This window comes from Amia ocellicauda, chromosome 22, assembly GCF_036373705.1.
Source record: "Amia ocellicauda isolate fAmiCal2 chromosome 22, fAmiCal2.hap1, whole genome shotgun sequence".
NCBI lineage: Eukaryota > Metazoa > Chordata > Actinopteri > Amiiformes > Amiidae > Amia > Amia ocellicauda.
Window position 1 is genome coordinate 20,239,135 of NC_089871.1, and position 27,416 is coordinate 20,266,550.

The following is a 27,416-nucleotide window of genomic DNA, read 5'->3' on the forward strand; positions in this document are numbered from 1 at the left end:
GATGTGCTTAACTGCAATACATATGCTTACAAATGCAATTTTACAACATTTCATGTTTTTTCCGGTCAGAACAGACTTGATTTCAAGAGTTTGATGAATTGTAATGTATACTTGCAAATACACTTGTAAACTCTTCTCCTCTGATAGATAATGCCCTTTTGTATAGTGTGGGAGCATATCAAGCTGAGAGATGCTTGATTTGGATGGTTTTGCAATATCTTTATTCTGTAAAGTTAGATATGCTTAACTGCAATACATTTGCTTACAAATGCAATTTTACAACATTTCATGTTGTTTCAGGTCAGAACTGACTTGGTTTCAAGATTTTGATGAATTGTAATGTATACTTGCAAATACACTTGTTAACTCTTCTCCTCTGATAGATAATGCCCTTTTGTATAGTGTGGGAGCAAATCAAGCTGAGAGAAGCTTGTTTTTGGATGGTTTTGCAATATCCTTATTCTGTAAAGTTAGATGTGCTTAACTGCAATACATATGCTTACAAATGCAATTTTACAACATTTCATTTTGTTTCAGTTCAGAACTGACTTGGTTTCAAGAGTTTGATGACTTGTAATGTATACTTGCAAATACACATGAAAACTCATCACCTATGATAGTGAATGCCCGTAAGTATAATGTGGGAGCATATCAAGCTGAGAGATGCTTGATTTGGATGGTTTTGCAATATCTTTATTCTGTAAAGTTAGATGTGCTTAACTGCAATACATATGCTTACAAATGCAATTTAACAACATTTCATGTTGTTTCAGGTCAGAACAGACTCGATTTCAAGAGTTTGATGAATTGTAATGTATACTTGCAAATACACTTGTAAACTCTTCTCCTCTGATAGATAATGCTCTTTTGTATAGTGTGGGAGCATATCAAGCTGAGAGATGCTTGATTTGGATGGTTTTGCAATATCTTTATTCTGTAAAGTTAGATATGCTTTACTGCAATACATTTGCTTACAAATGCAATTTTACAACATTTCATGTTGTTTCAGGTCAGAACTGACTTGGTTTCAAGATTTTGATGAATTGTAATGTATACTTGCAAATACACTTGTAAACTCTTCTCCTCTGATAGATAATGCCCTTTTGTATAGTGTGGGTGCAAATCAAGCTGAGAGAAGCTTGTTTTGGATGGTTTTGCAATATCTTTATTCTGTAAAGTTAGATGTGCTTAACTGCAATACATATGCTTACAAATGCAATTTTACAGCATTTCATGTTGTTTCAGGTCGGAACTGACTTGATTTCAAGAGTTTGATGAATTGTAATGTATACTTGCAAATACACTTGTAACCTCTTCTCCTCTGATAGATAATGCCCTTTTGTATAGTGTGGGAGTAAATCAAGCTGAGAGAAGCTTGTCTTGGATGGTTTTGCAATATCCTTATTCTGTAAAGTTAGATGTGCTCAACTGCATTACATATGCTTACAAATGCAATTTCACAACATTTCATGTTGTTTCAGGTCAGAACTGACTTGATTTCAAGAGTTTGATGAATTGTAATGTATACTTGCAAATACACTTTTAAACTCTTCACCTCTGATAGATAATTCCCTTTTGTATAGTGTGGGAGCAAATCAAGCTGAGAGAAGCTTGTTTTGGATGGTTTTGCAATATCCTTATTCTGTAAAGTTAGATGTGCTTAACTGCAATACATATGCTTACAAATGCAATTTTACAACATTTCATGTTTTTTCCGGTCAGAACAGACTTGATTTCAAGAGTTTGATGAATTGTAATGTATACTTGCAAATACACTTGTAAACTCTTCTCCTCTGATAGATAATGCCCTTTTGTATAGTGTGGGAGCATATCAAGCTGAGAGATGCTTGATTTGGATGGTTTTGCAATATCTTTATTCTGTAAAGTTAGATATGCTTAACTGCAATACATTTGCTTACAAATGCAATTTTACAACATTTCATGTTGTTTCAGGTCAGAACTGACTTGGTTTCAAGATTTTGATGAATTGTAATGTATACTTGCAAATACACTTGTTAACTCTTCTCCTCTGATAGATAATGCCCTTTTGTATAGTGTGGGAGCAAATCAAGCTGAGAGAAGCTTGTTTTTGGATGGTTTTGCAATATCCTTATTCTGTAAAGTTAGATGTGCTTAACTGCAATACATATGCTTACAAATGCAATTTTACAACATTTCATTTTGTTTCAGTTCAGAACTGACTTGGTTTCAAGAGTTTGATGACTTGTAATGTATACTTGCAAATACACATGAAAACTCATCACCTATGATAGTGAATGCCCGTAAGTATAATGTGGGAGCATATCAAGCTGAGAGATGCTTGATTTGGATGGTTTTGCAATATCTTTATTCTGTAAAGTTAGATGTGCTTAACTGCAATACATATGCTTACAAATGCAATTTAACAACATTTCATGTTGTTTCAGGTCAGAACAGACTCGATTTCAAGAGTTTGATGAATTGTAATGTATACTTGCAAATACACTTGTAAACTCTTCTCCTCTGATAGATAATGCTCTTTTGTATAGTGTGGGAGCATATCAAGCTGAGAGATGCTTGATTTGGATGGTTTTGCAATATCTTTATTCTGTAAAGTTAGATATGCTTAACTGCAATACATTTGCTTACAAATGCAATTTTACAACATTTCATGTTGTTTCAGGTCAGAACTGACTTGGTTTCAAGATTTTGATGAATTGTAATGTATACTTGCAAATACACTTGTAAACTCTTCTCCTCTGATAGATAATGCCCTTTTGTATAGTGTGGGTGCAAATCAAGCTGAGAGAAGCTTGTTTTGGATGGTTTTGCAATATCTTTATTCTGTAAAGTTAGATGTGCTTAACTGCAATACATATGCTTACAAATGCAATTTTACAGCATTTCATGTTGTTTCAGGTCGGAACTGACTTGATTTCAAGAGTTTGATGAATTGTAATGTATACTTGCAAATACACTTGTAACCTCTTCTCCTCTGATAGATAATGCCCTTTTGTATAGTGTGGGAGTAAATCAAGCTGAGAGAAGCTTGTCTTGGATGGTTTTGCAATATCCTTATTCTGTAAAGTTAGATGTGCTCAACTGCATTACATATGCTTACAAATGCAATTTCACAACATTTCATGTTGTTTCAGGTCAGAACAGACTTGATTTCAAGAGTTTGATGATATGTAATGTTTACTTGCAAATACACTTGTAAACTCTACACCTATGATAGATAATGCCCTTTTGTATAGTGTGGGAGCATATCAAGCTGAGAGATGCTTGATTTGGATGGTTTTGCAATATCTTTATTCTGTAAAGTTAGATGTGCTCAACTCCATTACATATGCTTGCAAATGCAATTTCACAACATTTCATGTTGTATCAGGTCAGAACTGACTTGATTTCAAGAGTTTGATGAATTGTAATGTATACTTGCAAATACACTTGTAAACTCTTCTCCTCAGATAGATAATGCCCTTTTGTATAGTGTGGGAGCAAATCAAGCTGAGAGAAGCTTGTTTTGGATGGTTTTGCAATATCCTTATTCTGTAAAGTTAGATGTGCTTAACTGCAATACATATGCTTACAAATGCAATTTTACAACATTTCATGTTGTTTCAGGTCAGAACAGACTTGATTTCAAGAATTTTATCAATTGTAATGTTTACTTGCAAATACACTTGTAAACTCTACACCTATGATAGATAATGCCCTTTTGTATAGTGTGGGAGCATATCAAGCTGAGAGAAGCTTGATTTGGATGGTTTTGCAATATCTTTATTCTGTAAAGTTAGATGTGCTCAACTGCATTACATATGCTTACAATTGCAATTTCACAACATTTCATGTTGTTTCAGGTCAGAACAGACTTGATTTCAAGAATTTGATGAATTGTAATGTTTACTTGCAAATACACTTGTAAACTCTACACCTATGATAGATAATGCCCTTTTGTATAGTGTGGGAGCATATCAAGCTGAGAGAAGCTTGATTTGGATGGTTTTGCAATATCCTTATTCTGTAAAGTTAGATGTGCTTAACTGCAATACATATGCTTACAAATGCAATTTTACAACATTTCATGTTGTTTCAGGTCAGAACAGACTTGATTTCAAGAATTTGATCAATTGTAATGTTTACTTGCAAATACACTTGTAAACTCTACACCTATGATAGATAATGCCCTTTTGTATAGTGTGGGAGCATATCAAGCTGAGAGAAGCTTGATTTGGATGGTTTTGCAATATCTTTATTCTGTAAAGTTAGATGTGCTCAACTGCATTACATATGCTTACAATTGCAATTTCACAACATTTCATGTTGTTTCAGGTCAGAACAGACTTGATTTCAAGAATTTGATGAATTGTAATGTTTACTTGCAAATACACTTGTAAACTCTACACCTATGATAGATAATGCCCTTTTGTATAGTGTGGGAGCATATCAAGCTGAGAGAAGCTTGATTTGGATGGTTTTGCAATATCCTTATTCTGTAAAGTTAGATGTGCTTAACTGCAATACATATGCTTACAAATGCAATTTTACAGCATTTCATGTTGTTTTAGGTCAGAACTGACTTGGTTTCAAGAGTTTGATGAATTGTAATGTATACTTGCAAATACACTTGTTAACTCTACACCTATGATAGATAATGCCTTTTTGTATAGTGTGGGAGCAAATCAAGCTGAGAGAAGCTTGTTTTGGATGGTTTTGCAATATCCTTATTCTGTAAAGTTAGATGTGCTTAACTGCAATACATATGCTTACAAATGCAATTTTACAACATTTCATGTTGTTTCAGGTCAGAACAGACTTGATTTCAAGAATTTGATGAATTGTAATGTTTACTTGCAAATACACTTGTAAACTCTACACCTATGATAGATAATGCCCTTTTGTATAGTGTGGGAGCATATCAAGCTGAGAGAAGCTTGATTTGGATGGTTTTGCAATATCTTTATTCTGTAAAGTTAGATGTGCTTAACTGCAATACATATGCTTACAAATGTAATTTCACAACATTTCATGTTGTTTCAGGTCAGAACTGACTTGATTTCAAGAGTTTGATGAATTGTAATGTATACTTGCAAATACACTTTTAAACTCTTCTCCTCTGATAGATAATGCCCTTTTGTATAGTGTGGGAGCAAATCAAGCTGAGAGAAGCTTGTTTTGGATGGTTTTGCAATATCTCTATTCTGTAAAGTTAGATGTGCTTAACTGCAATACATATGCTTACAAATGCAATTTTACAACATTTCATTTTGTTTCAGGTCAGAACAGACTTGATTTCAAGAGTTTGATGAATTGTAATGTTTACTTGCAAATACACTTGTAAACTCTACACCTATGATAGATAATGCCCTTTTGTATAGTGTGGGAGCATATCAAGCTGAGAGAAGCTTGATTTGGATGGTTTTGCAATATCCTTATTCTGTAAAGTTAGATGTGCTTAACTGCAATACATATGCTTACAAATGCAATTTTACAGCATTTCATGTTGTTTCAGGTCAGAACTGACTTGGTTTCAAGATCTTGATGATTTGTAATGTATACTTGCAAATACACTTGTAAACTCTTCTCCTCTGATAGATAATGCCCTTTTGTATAGTGTGGGAGCAAATCAAGCTGAGAGAAGCTTGTTTTGGATGGTTTTGCAATATCTTTATTCTGTAAAGTTAGATGTGCTTAACTGCAATACATATGCTTACAAATGCAATTTTACAACATTTCATGTTGTTTCAGGTCAGAACAGTTTTGATTTCAAGAGTTTGATGAATTGTAATGTTTACTTGCAAATACACTTGTAAACTCTACACCTATGATAGATAATGCCCTTTTGTATAGTGTGGGAGCATATCAAGCTGAGAGAAGCTTGATTTGGATGGTTTTGCAATATCTTTATTCTGTAAAGTTAGATGTGCTCAACTGCATTACATATGCTTACAAATGCAATTTTACAACATTTCATGTTGTTTTAGGTCAGAACTGACTTGGTTTCAAGAGTTTGATGAATTGTAATGTATACTTGCAAATACACTTTTAAGCTCTTCACCTCTGAAAGATAATGCCCTTTTGTATAGTGTGGGAGCATATCAAGCTGAGAGAAGCTTGTTTTGGATGGTTTTGCAATATCTTTATTCAGTAAAGTTATATGTGCTTAACTGCAATACATTTGCTTGCAAATGCAATTTCTCAACACTTCATGTTGTATCAGGTCAGAACTGACTTGATTTCAAGAGTTTGATGAATTGTAATGTATACTTGCAAATACACTTGTAAACTCTTCTCCTCTGATAGATAATGCCCTTTTGTATAGTGTGGGAGCATATCAAGCTGAGAGAAGCTTGATTTGGATGGTTTTGCAAATATCTTTATTCTGTAAAGTTAGATGTGCTCAACTGCAATACATATGCTTACAAATGTAATTTCACAACATTTCATGTTGTTTCTGGTCAGAACTGACTTGATTTCAAGAGTTTGATGAATTGTAATGTTTACTTGCAAGTACACTTGTAAACTCTTCTCCTCTGATAGATAATGCCCTTTTGTATAGTGTGGGAGCATATCAAGCTGAGAGATGCTTGATTTGGATGGTTTTGCAATATCTTTATTCTGTAAAGTTAGATGTGCTTAACTGCAATACATATGCTTACAAATGCAATTTTAAAACATTTCATGTTGTTTCAGGTCAGAACAGACTTGATTTCAAGAGTTTGATGAATTGTAATGTTTACTTGCAAATACACTTGTAAACTCTACACCTATGATAGATAATGCCCTTTTGTATAGTGTGGGAGCATATCAAGCTGAGAGAAGCTTGATTTGGATGGTTTTGCAATATCTTTATGCTGTAAAGTTAGATGTGCTCAACTGCATTACATATGCTTACAAATGCAATTTCACAACATTTCATGTTGTTTCAGGTCAGAACTGACTTGATTTCAAGAGTTTGATGAATTGTAATGTATACTTGCAAATACACTTTTAAACTCTTCACCTCTGATAGATAATGCCCTTTTGTATAGTGTGGGAGCATATCAAGCTGAGAGAAGCTTGATTTGGATGGTTTTGCAATATCTTTATTCTGTAAAGTTAGATGTGCTCAACTGCATTACATATGCTTACAAATGCAATTTCACAACATTTCATGTTGTTTCAGGTCAGAACTGACTTGGTTTCAAGATTTTGATGAATTGTAATGTATACTTGCAAATACACTTGTAAACTCTTCTCCTCTGATAGATAATGCCCTTTTGTATAGTGTGGGAGCAAGTCAAGCTGAGAGAAGCTTGTTTTGGATGGTTTTGCAATATCTTTATTCTGTAAAGTTAGATGTGCTCAACTCCATTACATATGCTTGCAAATGCAATTTCACAACATTTCATGTTGTATCAGGTCAGAACTGACTTGATTTCAAGAGTTTGATGAATTGTAATGTATACTTGCAAATACACTTGTAAACTCTTCTCCTCTGATAGATAATGCCCTTAAGTATAGTGTGGGAGCATATCAAGCTGAGAGATGCTTGATTTGGATGGTTTTGCAATATCTTTATTCTGTAAAGTTAGATGTGCTTAACTGCAATACATATGCTTACAAATGCAATTTTACAACATTTCATGTTGTTTCAGGTCAGAACAGACTTGATTTCAAGAGTTTGATGAATTGTAATGTTTACTTGCAAATACACTTGTAAACTCTACACCTATGATAGATAATGCCCTTTTGTATAGTGTGGGAGCATATCAATCTGAGAGAAGCTTGATTTGGATGGTTTTGCAATATCTTTATTCTGTAAAGTTAGATGTGCTCAACTGCATTACATATGCTTACAAATGCAATTTCACAACATTTCATGTTGTTTCAGGTCAGAACTGACTTGATTTCAAGAGTTTGATGAATTGTAATGTTTACTTGCAAATACACTTGTAAACTCTTCTCCTCTGATAGATAATGCCCTTTTGTATAGTGTGGGAGCATATCAAGCTGAGAGAAGCTTGTTTTGGATGGTTTTGCAATATCTTTATTCTGTAAAGTTAGATGTGCTTAACTGCAATACATTTGCTTACAAATGCAATTTTACAACATTTGATGTTGTTTCAGGTCAGAACTGACTTGGTTTCAAGATTTTGATGAATTGTAATGTATACTTGCAAATACACTTGTAAACTCTTCTTCTCTGATAGATTAATGCCCTTTTGTATAGTGTGGGTGCAAATCAAGCTGAGAGAAGCTTGTTTTGGATGGTTTTGCAATATCTTTATTCTGTAAAGTTAGATGTGCTCAACTGCATTACATATGCTTACAAATGCAATTTCACAACATTTCATGTTGTTTCAGGTCAGAACTGACTTGATTTCAAGAGTTTGATGAATTGTAATGTATACTTGCAAATACACTTTTAAACTCTTCACCTCTGATAGATAATGCCCTTTTGTATAGTGTGGGAGCATATCAAGCTGAGAGAAGCTTGTTTTGGATGGTTTTGCAATATCTTTATTCAGTAAAGTTAGATGTGCTTAACTGCAATACATTTGCTTACAAATGCAATTTTACAACATTTCATGTTGTTTCAGGTCAGAACTGACTTGGTTTCAAGATTTTGATGAATTGTAATGTATACTTGCAAATACACTTGTAAACTCTTCTCCTCTGATAGATAATGCCCTTTTGTATAGTGTGGGAGCAAATCAAGCTGAGAGAAGCTTGTTTTGGATGGTTTTGCAATATCTTTATTCTGTAAAGTTAGATGTGCTCAACTCCATTACATATGCTTGCAAATGCAATTTCACAACATTTCATGTTGTATCAGGTCAGAACTGACTTGATTTCAAGAGTTTGATGAATTGTAATGTATACTTGCAAATACACTTGTAAACTCTTCTCCTCTGATAGATAATGCCCTTAAGTATAGTGTGGGAGCATATCAAGCTGAGAGATGCTTGATTTGGATGGTTTTGCAATATCCTTATTCTGTAAAGTTAGATGTGCTTAACTGCAATACATATGCTTACAAATGCAATTTTACAACATTTCATGTTGTTTCAGGTCAGAACAGACTTGATTTCAAGAGTTTGATGAATTGTAATGTTTACTTGCAAATACACTTGTAAAATCTTCTCCTCTGATAGATAATGCCCTTTTGTATAGTGTGGGAGCATATCAAGCTGAGAGATGCTTGATTTGGATGGTTTTGCAATATCTTTATTCTGTAAAGTTAGATGTGCTTAACTGCAATACATTTGCTTACAAATGCAATTTTACAACATTTCATGTTGTTTCAGGTCAGAACAGACTTGATTTCAAGAGTTTGATGAATTGTAATGTTTACTTGCAAATACACATGAAAACTCATCACCTATGATAGAGAATGCCCTTAATTATAGTGTGGGAGCATATCAAGCTGAGAGATGCTTGATTTGGATGGTTTTGCAATATCTTTATTCTGTAAAGTTAGATGTGCTTAACTGCAATACATATGCTTACAAATGCAATTTTACAACATTTCATATTGTTTCAGGTCAGAACAGACTTGATTTCAAGAGTTTGATGAATTGTAATGTATACTTGCAAATACACTTGTAAACTCTTCTCCTCTGATAGATAATGCTCTTTTGTATAGTGTGGGAGCATATCAAGCTGAGAGAAGCTTGTTTTGGATGGTTTTGCAATATCCTTATTCTGTAAAGTTAGATGTGCTTAACTGCAATACATATGCTTACAAATGCAATTTTACAACATTTCATTTTGTTTCAGGTCAGAACTGACATGGTTTCAAGAGTTTGATGACTTGTAATGTATACTTGCAAATACACATGAAAACTCATCACCTATGATAGAGAATGACCTTAAGTATAGTGTGGGAGCATATCAAGCTGAGAGATGCTTGATTTGGATGGTTTTGCAATATCTTTATTCTGTAAAGTTAGATGTGCTTAACTGCAATACATATGCTTACAAATGCAATTTTACAACATTTCATGTTGTTTCAGGTCAGAACAGACTTGATTTCAAGAGTTTGATGAATTGTAATGTTTACTTGCAAATACACTTGTAAACTCTACACCTATGATAGATAATGCCCTTTTGTATAGTGTGGGAGCATATCAAGCTGAGAGAAGCTTGTTTTGGATGGTTTTGCAATATCTTTATTCTGTAAAGTTAGATGTGCTTAACTGCAATACATTTGCTTACAAATGCAATTTTACAACATTTCATGTTGTTTCAGGTCAGAACTGACTTGATTTCAAGAGTTTGATGAATTGTAATGTATACTTGCAAAAACACTTGTAAACTCTTCTCCTCTGATAGATAATGCCCTTTTGTATAGTGTGGGAGCAAATCAAGCTGAGAGAAGCTTGTTTTGGATGGTTTTGCAATTTCCTTATTCTGTAAAGTTAGATGTGCTTAACTGCAATACATATGCTTACAAATGCAATTTTACAACATTTCATTTTGTTTCAGGTCAGAACTGACTTGGTTTCAAGAGTTTGATGACTTGTAATGTATACTTGCAAATACACATGAAAACTCATCACCTATGATAGAGAATGACCTTAAGTATAGTGTGGGAGCATATCAAGCTGAGAGATGCTTGATTTGGATGGTTTTGCAATATCTTTATTCTGTAAAGTTAGATGTGCTTAACTGCAATACATATGCTTACAATTGCAATTTTACAACATTTCATGTTGTTTCAGGTCAGAACAGACTTGATTTCAAGAGTTTGATGAATTGTAATGTTTACTTGCAAATACACTTGTAAACTCTACACCTATGATAGATAATTCCCTTTTGTATAGTGTGGGAGCATATCAAGCTGAGAGATACTTGATTTGGATGGTTTTGCAATATCTTTATTCTGTAAAGTTAGATGTGCTTAACTGCAATACATATGCTTACAAATGCAATTTTACAACATTTCATGTTGTTTCAGGTCAAAACTGACTTGATTTCAAGAGTTTGATTAATTGTAATGTATACTTGCAAATACACTTGTAAACTCTTCTCCTCTGATAGATAATGCCCTTTTGTATAGTGTGGGAGCAAATCAAGCTGAGAGAAGCTTGTTTTGGATGGTTTTGCAATATCCTTATTCTGTAAAGTTAGATGTGCTTAACTGCAATACATATGCTTACAAATGCAATTTTACAACATTTCATTTTGTTTCAGGTCAGAACTGACTTGGTTTCAAGAGTTTGATGACTTGTAATGTATACTTGCAAATACACATGAAAACTCATCACCTATGATAGAGAATGACCTTAAGTATAGTGTGGGAGCATATCAAGCTGAGAGATGCTTGATTTGGATGGTTTTGCAATATCTTTATTCTGTAAAGTTAGATGTGCTTAACTGCAATACATATGCTTACAAATGCAATTTTACAACATTTCATGTTGTTTCAGGTCAGAACAGACTTGATTTCAAGAGTTTGATGAATTGTAATGTTTACTTGTAAATACACTTGTAAACTCTTCTCCTCTGATAGATAATGCCCTTTTGTATAGTGTGGGAGCAAATCAAGCTGAGAGAAGCTTGTTTTGGATGGTTTTACAATATCCTTATTCTGTAAAGTTAGATGTGCTTAACTGCAATACATATGCTTACAAATGCAATTTTACAACATTTCATTTTGTTTCAGGTCAGAACTGACTTGGTTTCAAGAGTTTGATGACTTGTAATGTATACTTGCAAATACACATGAAAACTCATCACCAATGATAGAGAATGACCTTAAGTATAGTGTGGGAGCATATCAAGCTGAGAGATGCTTGATTTGGATGGTTTTGCAATATCTTTATTCTGTAAAGTTAGATGTGCTTAACTGCAATACATATGCTTACAAATGCAATTTTACAACATTTCATGTTGTTTCAGGTCAGAACAGACTTGATTTCAAGAGTTTGATGAATTGTAATGTTTACTTGCAAATACACTTGTAAACTCTACACCAATGATAGATAATGCCCTTTTGTATAGTGTGGGAGCATATCAAGCTGAGAGAAGCTTGTTTTGGATGGTATTGCAATATCCTTATTCTGTAAAGTTAGATGTGCTTAACTGCAATACATATGCTTACAAATGCAATTTTACAACATTTCATGTTGTTTCAGGTCAGAACTGGCTTGATTTCAAGAGTTTGATGAATTGTAATGTTTACTTGCAAATACACTTGTAAACTCTACACCTATGATAGATAATGGCCTTTTGTATAGAGTGGGAGCATATCAAGCTGAGAGAAGCTTGTTTTGGATGGTTTTGCAATTTCCATATTCTGTAAAGTTAGATGTGCTTAACTGCAATACATATGCTTACAAATGCAATTTTACAACATTTCATTTTGTTTCAGGTCAGAACAGACTTGATTTCAAGAGTTTGATGAATTGTAATGTTTACTTGCAAATACACTTGTAAACTCTACACCTATGATAGATAATGCCCTTTTGTATAGTGTGGGAGCATATCAAGCTGAGAGAAGCTTGTTTTGGATGGTTTTGCAATATCTTTATTCTGTAAAGTTAGATGTGCTTAACTGCAATACATTTGCTTACAAATGCAATTTTACAACATTTCATGTTGTTTCAGGTCAGAACTGACTTGGTTTCAAGATTTTGATGAATTGTAATGTATACTTGCAAATACACTTGTAAACTCTTCTCCTCTGATAGAGAATGACCTTAAGTATAGTGTGGGAGCATATCAAGCTGAGAGATGCTTGATTTGGATGGTTTTGCAATATCTTTATTCTGTAAAGTTAGATGTGCTTAACTGCAATACATATGCTTACAAATGCAATTTTACAACATTTCATGTTGTTTCAGGTCAGAACAGACTTGATTCAAGAGTTTGATGAATTGTAATGTTTACTTGCAAATACACATGAAAACTCATCACCTATGACAGAGAATGCCATTAAGTATAGTGTGGGAGCATATCAAGCTGAGAGATGCTTGATTTGGATGGTTTTGCAATATCTTTATTCTGTAAAGTTAGATGTGCTTAACTGCAATACATATGCTTACAAATGCAATTTTACAACATTTCATTTTGTTTCAGGTCAGAACTGACTTGGTTTCAAGAGTTTGATGACTTGTAATGTATACTTGCAAAAACACATGAAAACTCATCACCTATGATAGATAATGCCCTGTTGTATAGTGTGGGTGCAAATCAAGCTGAGAGAAGCTTGTTTTGGATGGTTTTGCAATATCCTTATTCTGTAAAGTTAGATGTGCTTAACTGCAATACATATGCTTACAAATGCAATTTTACAACATTTCATGTTGTTTCATGTCAGAACTGACTTGGTTTCAAGATTTTGATGAATTGTAATGTATACTTGCAAATACACTTGTAAACTCTTCTCCTCTGATAGATAATGCCCTTTTGTATAGTGTGGGTGCAAATCAAGCTGAGAGAAGCTTGTTTTGGATGGTTTTGCAACATCCTTATTCTGTAAAGTTAGATGTGCTTAACTGCATTACATATGCTTACAAATGCAATTTTACAACATTTCATTTTGTTTCAGGTCAGAACTGACTTGGTTTCAAGAGTTTGATGACTTGTAATGTATACTTGCAAATACACATGAAAACTCATCACCTATGATAGAGAATGCCCTTAAGTATAGTGTGGGAGCATATCAAGCTGAGAGATGCTTGATTTGGATGGTTTTGCAATATCTTTATTCTGTAAAGTTAGATGTGCTTAACTGCAATACATATGCTTACAAATGCAATTTTACAACATTTCATGTTGTTTCATGTCAGAACTGACTTGGTTTCAAGATTTTGATGAATTGTAATGTATACTTGCAAATACACTTGTAAACTCTTCTCCTCTGATAGATAATGCCCTTTTGTATAGTGTGGGTGCAAATCAAGCTGAGAGAAACTTGTTTTGGATGGTTTTGCAACATCCTTATTCTGTAAAGTTAGATGTGCTTAACTGCATTACATATGCTTACAAATGCAATTTTACAACATTTCATTTTGTTTCAGGTCAGAACTGACTTGGTTTCAAGAGTTTGATGACTTGTAATGTATACTTGCAAATACACATGAAAACTCATCACCTATGATAGAGAATGCCCTTAAGTATAGTGTGCGAGCATATCAAGCTGAGAGATGCTTGATTTGGATGGTTTTGCAATATCTTTATTCTGTAAAGTTAGATGTGCTTAACTGCAATACATATGCTTACAAATGCAATTTTACAACATTTCATGTTGTTTCAGGTCAGAACTGACTTGATTTCAAGAGTTTGATGAATTGTAATGTTTACTTGCAAATACACTTGTAAACTCTTCTCCTCTGATAGATAATGCCCTTTTGTATAGTGTGGTAGCATATCAAGCTGAGAGATGCTTGATTTGGATGGTTTTGCAATATCTTTATTCTGTAAAGTTAGATGTGCTTAACTGCAATACATTTGCTTACAAATGCAATTTTACAACATTTCATGTTGTTTCAGGTCAAAACTGACTTGATTTCAAGAGTTTGATGAATTGTAATGTATACTTGCAAATACACTTGTAAACTCTTCTCCTCTGATAGATAATGCCCTTTTGTATAGTGTGGGAGCAAATCAAGCTGAGAGAAGCTTGTTTTGGATGGTTTTGCAATATCCTTATTCTGTAAAGTTAGATGTGCTTAACTGCAATACATATGCTTACAAATGCAATTTTACAACATTTCATTTTGTTTCAGGTCAGAACTGACTTGGTTTCAAGAGTTTGATGACTTGTAATGTATACTTGCAAATACACATGAAAACTCATCACCTATGATAGAGAATGCCCTTAAGTATAGTGTGGGAGCATATCAAGCTGAGAGAAGCTTGTTTTGGATGGTTTTGCAATATCTTTATTCTGTAAAGTTAGATGTGCTTAACTGCAATACATTTGCTTACAAATGCAATTTTACAACATTTAATGTTGTTTCAGGTCAGAACTGACTTGGTTTCAAGATTTTGATGAATTGTAATGTATACTTGCAAATACACTTGTAAACTCTTCTCCTCTGATAGATAATGCCCTTTTGTATAGTGTGGGTGCAAATCAAGCTGAGAGAAGCTTGTTTTGGATGGTTTTGCAATATCCTTATTCTGTAAAGTTAGATGTGCTTAACTGCAATACATATGCTTACAAATGCAATTTTACAACATTTCGTGTTGTTTCAGGTCAGAACTGACTTGGTTTCAAGATTTTGATGAATTGTAATGTATACTTGCAAATACACATGAAAACTCATCACCTATGATAGAGAATTACCTTAAGTATAGTGTGGGAGCATATCAAGCTGAGAGATGCTTGATTTGGATGGTTTTGCAATATCTTTATTCTGTAAAGTTAGATGTGCTTTACTGCAATACATATGCTTACAAATGCAATTTTACAACATTTCATGTTGTTTCAGGTCAGAACAGACTTGATTCAAGAGTTTGATGAATTGTAATGTTTACTTGCAAATACACATGAAAACTCATCACCTATGACAGAGAATGCCCTTAAGTATAGTGTGGGAGCATATCAAGCTGAGAGATGCTTGATTTGGATGGTTTTGCAATATCTTTATTCTGTAAAGTTAGATGTGCTTAACTGCAATACATATGATTACAAATGCAATTTTACAACATTTCATGTTGTTTCAGGTCAGAACAGACTTGATTTCAAGAGTTTGATGAATTGTAATGTTTACTTGCAAATACACTTGTAAACTCTACACCAATGATAGATAATGCCCTTTTGTATAGTGTGGGAGCATATCAAGCTGAGAGAAGCTTGTTTTGGATGGTATTGCAATATCCTTATTCTGTAAAGTTAGATGTGCTTAACTGCAATACATATGCTTACAAATGCAATTTTACAACATTTCATGTTGTTTCAGGTCAGAACTGGCTTGATTTCAAGAGTTTGATGAATTGTAATGTTTACTTGCAAATACACTTGTAAACTCTACACCTATGATAGATAATGGCCTTTTGTATAGAGTGGGAGCATATCAAGCTGAGAGAAGCTTGTTTTGGATGGTTTTGCAATTTCCATATTCTGTAAAGTTAGATGTGCTTAACTGCAATACATATGCTTACAAATGCAATTTTACAACATTTCATTTTGTTTCAGGTCAGAACAGACTTGATTTCAAGAGTTTGATGAATTGTAATGTTTACTTGCAAATACACTTGTAAACTCTACACCTATGATAGATAATGCCCTTTTGTATAGTGTGGGAGCATATCAAGCTGAGAGAAGCTTGTTTTGGATGGTTTTGCAATATCTTTATTCTGTAAAGTTAGATGTGCTTAACTGCAATACATTTGCTTACAAATGCAATTTTACAACATTTCATGTTGTTTCAGGTCAGAACTGACTTGGTTTCAAGATTTTGATGAATTGTAATGTATACTTGCAAATACACTTGTAAACTCTTCTCCTCTGATAGAGAATGACCTTAAGTATAGTGTGGGAGCATATCAAGCTGAGAGATGCTTGATTTGGATGGTTTTGCAATATCTTTATTCTGTAAAGTTAGATGTGCTTAACTGCAATACATATGCTTACAAATGCAATTTTACAACATTTCATGTTGTTTCAGGTCAGAACAGACTTGATTCAAGAGTTTGATGAATTGTAATGTTTACTTGCAAATACACATGAAAACTCATCACCTATGACAGAGAATGCCATTAAGTATAGTGTGGGAGCATATCAAGCTGAGAGATGCTTGATTTGGATGGTTTTGCAATATCTTTATTCTGTAAAGTTAGATGTGCTTAACTGCAATACATATGCTTACAAATGCAATTTTACAACATTTCATTTTGTTTCAGGTCAGAACTGACTTGGTTTCAAGAGTTTGATGACTTGTAATGTATACTTGCAAAAACACATGAAAACTCATCACCTATGATAGATAATGCCCTGTTGTATAGTGTGGGTGCAAATCAAGCTGAGAGAAGCTTGTTTTGGATGGTTTTGCAATATCCTTATTCTGTAAAGTTAGATGTGCTTAACTGCAATACATATGCTTACAAATGCAATTTTACAACATTTCATGTTGTTTCATGTCAGAACTGACTTGGTTTCAAGATTTTGATGAATTGTAATGTATACTTGCAAATACACTTGTAAACTCTTCTCCTCTGATAGATAATGCCCTTTTGTATAGTGTGGGTGCAAATCAAGCTGAGAGAAGCTTGTTTTGGATGGTTTTGCAACATCCTTATTCTGTAAAGTTAGATGTGCTTAACTGCATTACATATGCTTACAAATGCAATTTTACAACATTTCATTTTGTTTCAGGTCAGAACTGACTTGGTTTCAAGAGTTTGATGACTTGTAATGTATACTTGCAAATACACATGAAAACTCATCACCTATGATAGAGAATGCCCTTAAGTATAGTGTGGGAGCATATCAAGCTGAGAGATGCTTGATTTGGATGGTTTTGCAATATCTTTATTCTGTAAAGTTAGATGTGCTTAACTGCAATACATATGCTTACAAATGCAATTTTACAACATTTCATGTTGTTTCATGTCAGAACTGACTTGGTTTCAAGATTTTGATGAATTGTAATGTATACTTGCAAATACACTTGTAAACTCTTCTCCTCTGATAGATAATGCCCTTTTGTATAGTGTGGGTGCAAATCAAGCTGAGAGAAGCTTGTTTTGGATGGTTTTGCAACATCCTTATTCTGTAAAGTTAGATGTGCTTAACTGCATTACATATGCTTACAAATGCAATTTTACAACATTTCATTTTGTTTCAGGTCAGAACTGACTTGGTTTCAAGAGTTTGATGACTTGTAATGTATACTTGCAAATACACATGAAAACTCATCACCTATGATAGAGAATGCCCTTAAGTATAGTGTGGGAGCATATCAAGCTGAGAGATGCTTGATTTGGATGGTTTTGCAATATCTTTATTCTGTAAAGTTAGATGTGCTTAACTGCAATACATATGCTTACAAATGCAATTTTACAACATTTCATGTTGTTTCAGGTCAGAACTGACTTGATTTCAAGAGTTTGATGAATTGTAATGTTTACTTGCAAATACACTTGTAAACTCTTCTCCTCTGATAGATAATGCCCTTTTGTATAGTGTGGTAGCATATCAAGCTGAGAGATGCTTGATTTGGATGGTTTTGCAATATCTTTATTCTGTAAAGTTAGATGTGCTTAACTGCAATACATTTGCTTACAAATGCAATTTTACAACATTTCATGTTGTTTCAGGTCAAAACTGACTTGATTTCAAGAGTTTGATGAATTGTAATGTATACTTGCAAATACACTTGTAAACTCTTCTCCTCTGATAGATAATGCCCTTTTGTATAGTGTGGGAGCAAATCAAGCTGAGAGAAGCTTGTTTTGGATGGTTTTGCAATATCCTTATTCTGTAAAGTTAGATGTGCTTAACTGCAATACATATGCTTACAAATGCAATTTTACAACATTTCATTTTGTTTCAGGTCAGAACTGACTTGGTTTCAAGAGTTTGATGACTTGTAATGTATACTTGCAAATACACATGAAAACTCATCACCTATGATAGAGAATGCCCTTAAGTATAGTGTGGGAGCATATCAAGCTGAGAGAAGCTTGTTTTGGATGGTTTTGCAATATCTTTATTCTGTAAAGTTAGATGTGCTTAACTGCAATACATTTGCTTACAAATGCAATTTTACAACATTTAATGTTGTTTCAGGTCAGAACTGACTTGGTTTCAAGATTTTGATGAATTGTAATGTATACTTGCAAATACACTTGTAAACTCTTCTCCTCTGATAGATAATGCCCTTTTGTATAGTGTGGGTGCAAATCAAGCTGAGAGAAGCTTGTTTTGGATGGTTTTGCAATATCCTTATTCTGTAAAGTTAGATGTGCTTAACTGCAATACATATGCTTACAAATGCAATTTTACAACATTTCGTGTTGTTTCAGGTCAGAACTGACTTGGTTTCAAGAGTTTGATGACTTGTAATGTATACTTGCAAATACACATGAAAACTCATCACCTATGATAGAGAATTACCTTAAGTATAGTGTGGGAGCATATCAAGCTGAGAGATGCTTGATTTGGATGGTTTTGCAATATCTTTATTCTGTAAAGTTAGATGTGCTTTACTGCAATACATATGCTTACAAATGCAATTTTACAACATTTCATGTTGTTTCAGGTCAGAACAGACTTGATTCAAGAGTTTGATGAATTGTAATGTTTACTTGCAAATACACATGAAAACTCATCACCTATGACAGAGAATGCCCTTAAGTATAGTGTGGGAGCATATCAAGCTGAGAGATGCTTGATTTGGATGGTTTTGCAATATCTTTATTCTGTAAAGTTAGATGTGCTTTACTGCAATACATATGATTACAAATGCAATTTTACAACATTTCACTTTGTTTCAGGTCAGAACTGACTTGGTTTCAAGAGTTTGATGACTTGTAATGTATACTTGCAAAAACACATGAAAACTCATCACCTATGATAGATAATGCCCTGTTGTATAGTGTGGGTGCAAATCAAGCTGAGAGAAGCTTGTTTTGGATGGTTTTGCAATATCCTTATTCTGTAAAGTTAGATGTGCTTAACTGCAATACATATGCTTACAAATGCAATTTTACAACATTTCATGTTGTTTCATGTCAGAACTGACTTGGTTTCAAGATTTTGATGAATTGTAATGTATACTTGCAAATACACTTGTAAACTCTTCTCCTCTGATAGATAATGCCCTTTTGTATAGTGTGGGTGCAAATCAAGCTGAGAGAAGCTTGTTTTGGATGGTTTTGCAACATCCTTATTCTGTAAAGTTAGATGTGCTTAACTGCATTACATATGCTTACAAATGCAATTTTACAACATTTCATTTTGTTTCAGGTCAGAACTGACTTGGTTTCAAGAGTTTGATGACTTGTAATGTATACTTGCAAATACACATGAAAACTCATCACCTATGATAGAGAATGCCCTTAAGTATAGTGTGGGAGCAAATCAAGCTGAGAGATGCTTGATTTGGATGGTTTTGCAATATCTTTATTCTGTAAAGTTAGATGTGCTTAACTGCAATACATATGCTTACAAATGCAATTTTACAACATTTCATGTTGTTTCAGGTCAGAACAGACTTGATTTCAAGAGTTTGATGAATTGTAATGTTTACTTGCAAATACACTTGTAAACTCTTCTCCTCTGATAGATAATGCCCTTTTGTATAGTGTGGTAGCATATCAAGCTGAGAGATGCTTGATTTGGATGGTTTTGCAATATCTTTATTCTGTAAAGTTAGATGTGCTTAACTGCAATACATATGCTTACAAATGCAATTTTACAACATTTCATGTTGTTTCAGGTCAGAACTGACTTGATTCAAGATTTTGATGAATTGTAATGTTTACTTGCAAATACACATGAAAACTCATCACCTATGATAGAGAATGCCCTTTTGTATAGTGTGGGTGCAAATCAAGCTGAGAGAAGCTTGTTTTGGATGGTTTTGCAACATCCTTATTCTGTAAAGTTAGATGTGCTTAACTGCATTACATATGCTTACAAATGCAATTTTACAACATTTCATTTTGTTTCAGGTCAGAACTGACTTGGTTTCAAGAGTTTGATGACTTGTAATGTATACTTGCAAATACACATGAAAACTCATCACCTATGATAGAGAATGCCCTTAAGTATAGTGTGGGAGCATATCAAGCTGAGAGATGCTTGATTTGGATGGTTTTGCAATTTCCTTATTCTGTAAAGTTAGATGTGCTTAACTGCAATACATATGCTTACAAATGCAATTTTACAACATTTCATGTTGTTTCAGGTCAGAACTGACTTGATTTCAAGAGTTTGATGAATTGTAATGTATACTTGCAAATACACTTGTAAACTCTTCTCCTCTGATAGATAATGCCCTTTTGTATAGTGTGGGAGCATATCAAGCTGAGAGAAGCTTGATTTGGATGGTTTTGCAATATCTTTATTCTGTAAAGTTAGATGTGCTTAACTGCAATACATATGCTTACAAATGCAATTTTACAACATTTCATGTTGTTTCAGGTCAGAACAGACTTGATTTCAAGAGTTTGATGAATTGTAATGTTTACTTGCAAATACACTTGTAAACTCTACACCTTTGATAGATAATGCCCTTTTGTATAGTGTGGGAGCATATCAAGCTGAGAGAAGCTTGTTTTGGATGGTTTTGCAATATCTTTATTCTGTAAAGTTAGATGTGCTTAACTGCAATACATTTGCTTACAAATGCAATTTTACAACATTTCATGTTGTTTCAGGTCAGAACTGACTTGGTTTCAAGATTTTGATGAATTGTAATGTATACTTGCAAATACACTTGTAAACTCTTCTCCTCTGATAGATAATGCCCTTTTGTATAGTGTGGGTGCAAATCAAGCTGAGAGAAGCTTGTTTTGGATGGTTTTGCAATATCCTTATTCTGTAAAGTTAGATGTGCTTAACTGCAATACATATGCTTACAAATGCAATTTTACAACATTTCATGTTGTTTCAGGTCAGAACTGACTTGGTTTCAAGATTTTGATGAATTGTAATGTATACTTGCAAATACACTTGTAAACTCTTCTCCTCTGATAGATAATGCCCTTTTGTATAGTGTGGGTGCAAATCAAGCTGAGAGAAGCTTGTATTGGATGGTTTTGCAACATCCTTATTCTGTAAAGTTAGATGTGCTTAACTGCATTACATATGCTTACAAATGCAATTTTACAACATTTCATTTTGTTTCAGGTCAGAACTGACTTGGTTTCAAGAGTTTGATGACTTGTAATGTATACTTGCAAATACACATGAAAACTCATCACCTATGATAGAGAATGCCCTTAAGTATAGTGTGGGAGCATATCAAGCTGAGAGATGCTTGATTTGGATGGTTTTGCAATTTCCTTATTCTGTAAAGTTAGATGTGCTTAACTGCAATACATATGCTTACAAATGCAATTTTACAACATTTCATGTTGTTTCAGGTCAGAACTGACTTGATTTCAAGAGTTTGATGAATTGTAATGTATACTTGCAAATACACATGTAAACTCTTCTCCTCTGATAGATAATGCCCTTTTGTATAGTGTGGGAGCAAATCAAGCTGAGAGATGCTTGATTTGGATGGTTTTGCAATATCTTTATTCTGTAAAGTTAGATGTGCTTAACTGCAATACATATGCTTACAAATGCAATTTTACAACATTTAATGTTGTTTCAGGTCAGAACAGACTTGATTTCAAGAGTTTGATGAATTGTAATGTTTACTTGCAAATACACTTGTAAACTCTACACCTATGATAGATAATGCCCTTTTGTATAGTGTGGGAGCATATCAAGCTGAGAGAAGCTTGTTTTGGATGGTTTTGCAATATCTTTATTCTGTAAAGTTAGATGTGCTTAACTGCAATACATTTGCTTACAAATGCAATTTTACAACATTTCATGTTGTTTCAGGTCAGAACTGACTTGGTTTCAAGATTTTGATGAATTGTAATGTATACTTGCAAATACACTTGTAAACTCTTCTCCTGTGATAGATAATGCCCTTTTGTATAGTGTGGGTGCAAATCAAGCTGAGAGAAGCTTGTTTTGGATGGTTTTGCAATATCCTTATTCTGTAAAGTTAGATGTGCTTAACTGCAATACATATGCTTACAAATGCAATTTTACAACATTTCATGTTGTTTCAGGTCAGAACTGACTTGGTTTCAAGATTTTGATGACTTGTAATGTATACTTGCAAATACACATGAAAACTCATCACCTATGATAGAGAATGCCCTTAAGTATAGTGTGGGAGCATATCAAGCTGAGAGATGCTTGATTTGGATGGTTTTGCAATATCTTTATTCTGTAAAGTTAGATGTGCTTAACTGCAATACATATGCTTACAAATGCAATTTTACAACATTTCATGTTGTTTCAGGTCAGAACAGACTTGATTTCAAGAGTTTGATGAATTGTAATGTTTACTTGCAAATACACTTGTAAACTCTACACCTATGATAGATAATGCCCTTTTGTATAGTGTGGGAGCATATCAAGCTGAGAGAAGCTTGTTTTGGATGGTTTTGCAATATCCTTATTCTGTAAAGTTAGATGTGCTTAACTGCAATACATATGCTTACAAATGCAATTTTACAACATTTCATTTTGTTTCAGGTCAGAACTGACTTGGTTTCAAGAGTTTGATGACTTGTAATGTATACTTGCAAATACACATGAAAACTCATCACCTATGATAGAGAATGACCTTAAGTATAGTGTGGGAGCATATCAAGCTGAGAGATGCTTGATTTGGATGGTTTTGCAATATCTTTATTCTGTAAAGTTAGATGTGCTTAACTGCAATACATATGCTTACAAATGCAATTTTACAACATTTCATGTTGTTTCAGGTCAGAACAGACTTGATTTCAAGAGTTTGATGAATTGTAATGTTTACTTGTAAATACACTTGTAAACTCTACACCTATGATAGATAATGCACTTTTGTATAGTGTGGGAGCATATCAAGCTGAGAGATGCTTGATTTGGATGGTTTTGCAATATCTTTATTCTGTAAAGTTAGATGTGCTTAACTGCAATACATATGCTTACAAATGCAATTTTACAACATTTCATGTTGTTTCAGGTCAAAACTGACTTGATTTCAAGAGTTTGATGAATTGTAATGTATACTTGCAAATACACTTGTAAACTCTTCTCCTCTGATAGATAATGCCCTTTTGTATAGTGTGGGAGCATATCAAGCTGAGAGATGCTTGATTTGGATGGTTTTGCAATATCTTTATTCTGTAAAGTTAGATGTGATTAACTGCAATACATATGCTTACAAATGCAATTTTACAACATTTCATGTTGTTTCAGGTCAGAACAGACTTGATTTCAAGAGTTTGATGAATTGTAATGTATACTTGCAAATACACTTGTAAACTCTACACCAATGATAGATAATGCCCTTTTGTATAGTGTGGGAGCATATCAAGCTGAGAGAAGCTTGTTTTGGATGGTTTTGCAACATCCTTATACTGTAAAGTTAGATGTGCTTAACTGCAATACATATGCTTACAAATGCAATTTTACAACATTTCATGTTGTTTCAGGTCAGAACAGACTTGATTTCAAGAGTTTGATGAATTGTAATGTTTACTTGCAAATACACATGAAAACTCATCACCTATGATAGAGAATGCCCTTAAGTATAGTGTGGGAGCATATCAAGCTGAGGGATGCTTGATTTGGATGGTTTTGCAATATCTTTATTCTGTAATGTTAGATGTGCTTAACTGCAATACATATGCTTTCAAATGCAATTTTACAACATTTCATGTTGTTTCAGGTCAGAACAGACTTGATTTCAAGAGTTTGATGAATTGTAATGTTTACTTGCAAATACACTTGTAAACTCTACACCTATGATAGATAATGCCCTGTTGTATAGTGTGGGAGCATATCAAGATGAGAGAAGCTTGTTTTGGATGGTTTTGCAATATCCTTATTCTGTAAAGTTAGATGTGCTTAACTGCAATACATATGCTTACAAATGCAATTTTACAACATTTCATGTTGTTTCAGGTCAGAACTGACTTGATTTCAAGAGTTTGATGAATTGTAATGTATACTTGCAAATACACATGAAAACTCATCACCTATGATAGAGAATGCCCTTAAGTATAGTGTGGGAGCATATCAAGCTGAGAGATGCTTGATTTGGATGGTTTTGCAATATCTTTATTCTGTAAAGTTAGATGTGCTTAACTGCAATACATATGCTTACAAATGCAATTTTACAACATTTCATGTTGTTTCAGGTCAGAACTGACTTGATTTCAAGAGTTTGATGAATTGTAATGTATACTTGCAAATACACTTGTAAACTCTTCTCCTCTGATAGATAATGCCCTTTTGTATAGTGTGGGAGCAAATCAAGCTGAGAGAAGCTTGTTTTGGATGGTTTTGCAATATCCTTATTCTGTAAAGTTAGATGTGCTTAACTGCAATACATATGCTTACAAATGCAATTTTACAACATTTAATTTTGTTTCAGGTCAGAACAGACTTGATTTCAAGAGTTTGATGAATTGTAATGTTTACTTGCAAATACACATGAAAACTCATCACCTATGATAGAGAATGCCCTTAAGTATAGTGTGGGAGCATATCAAGCTGAGAGATGCTTGATTTGGATGGTTTTGCAATATCTTTATTCTGTAAAGTTAGATGTGCTTAACTGCAATACATATGCTTACAAATGCAATTTTACAACATTTCATGTTGTTTCAGGTCAGAACAGACTTGATTTCAAGAGTTTGATGAATTGTAATGTTTACTTGCAAATACACATGAAAACTCATCACCTATGATAGAGAATGCCCTTAAGTATAGTGTGGGAGCATATCAAGCTGAGGGATGCTTGATTTGGATGGTTTTGCAATATCTTTATTCTGTAATGTTAGATGTGCTTAACTGCAATACATATGCTTTCAAATGCAATTTTACAACATTTCATTTTGTTTCAGGTCAGAACAGACTTGATTTCAAGAGTTTGATGAATTGTAATGTTTACTTGCAAATACACTTGTAAACTCTACACCTATGATAGATAATGCCCTGTTGTATAGTGTGGGAGCATATCAAGATGAGAGAAGCTTGTTTTGGATGGTTTTGCAATATCCTTATTCTGTAAAGTTAGATGTGCTTAACTGCAATACATATGCTTACAAATGCAATTTTACAACATTTCATGTTGTTTCAGGTCAGAACTGACTTGATTTCAAGAGTTTGATGAATTGTAATGTATACTTGCAAATACACTTGTAAACTCATCTCCTCTGATAGATAATGCCCTTTTGTATAGTGTGGGAGCAAATCAAGCTGAGAGAAGCTTGTTTTGGATGGTTTTGCAATATCCTTATTCTGTAAAGTTAGATGTGCTTAACTGCAATACATATGCTTACAAATGCAATTTTACAACATTTCATTTTGTTTCAGGTCAGAACTGACTTGGTTTCAAGAGTTTGATGACTTGTAATGTATACTTGCAAATACACATGAAAACTCATCACCTATGATAGAGAATGCCCTTAAGTATAGTGTGGGAGCATATCAAGCTGAGAGATGCTTGATTTGGATGGCTTTGCAATATCTTTATTCTGTAAAGTTAGATGTGCTTAACTGCAATACATATGCTTACAAATGCAGTTTTACAACATTTCATGTTGTTTCAGGTCAGAACAGACTTGATTTCAAGAGTTTGATGAATTGTAATGTTTACTTGCAAATACACTTGTAAACTCTTCTCCTCTGATAGATAATGCCCTTAAGTATAGTGTGGGTGCAAATCAAGCTGAGAGAAGCTTGTTTTGGATGGTTTTGCAATATCTTTACTCTGTAAAGTTAGATGTGCTTAACTGCAATACATATGCTTACAAATGCAATTTTACAACATTTCATGTTGTTTCAGGTCAGAACAGACTTGATTTCAAGAGTTTGATGAATTGTAATGTTTACTTGCAAATACACATGAAAACTCATCACCTATGATAGAGAATGCCCTTAAGTATAGTGTGGGAGCATATCAAGCTGAGGGATGCTTGATTTGGATGGTTTTGCAATATCTTTATTCTGTAATGTTAGATGTGCTTAACTGCAATACATATGCTTTCAAATGCAATTTTACAACATTTCATGTTGTTTCAGGTCAGAACAGACTTGATTTCAAGAGTTTGATGAATTGTAATGTTTACTTGCAAATACACTTGTAAACTCTACACCTATGATAGATAATGCCCTGTTGTATAGTGTGGGAGCATATCAAGATGAGAGAAGCTTGTTTTGGATGGTTTTGCAATATCCTTATTCTGTAAAGTTAGATGTGCTTAACTGCAATACATATGCTTACAAATGCAATTTTACAACATTTCATGTTGTTTCAGGTCAGAACTGACTTGATTTCAAGAGTTTGATGAATTGTAATGTATACTTGCAAATACACTTGTAAACTCATCTCCTCTGATAGATAATGCCCTTTTGTATAGTGTGGGAGCAAATCAAGCTGAGAGAAGCTTGTTTTGGATGGTTTTGCAATATCCTTATTCTGTAAAGTTAGATGTGCTTAACTGCAATACATATGCTTACAAATGCAATTTTACAACATTTCATTTTGTTTCAGGTCAGAACTGACTTGGTTTCAAGAGTTTGATGACTTGTAATGTATACTTGCAAATACACATGAAAACTCATCACCTATGATAGAGAATGCCCTTAAGTATAGTGTGGGAGCATATCAAGCTGAGAGATGCTTGATTTGGATGGCTTTGCAATATCTTTATTCTGTAAAGTTAGATGTGCTTAACTGCAATACATATGCTTACAAATGCAGTTT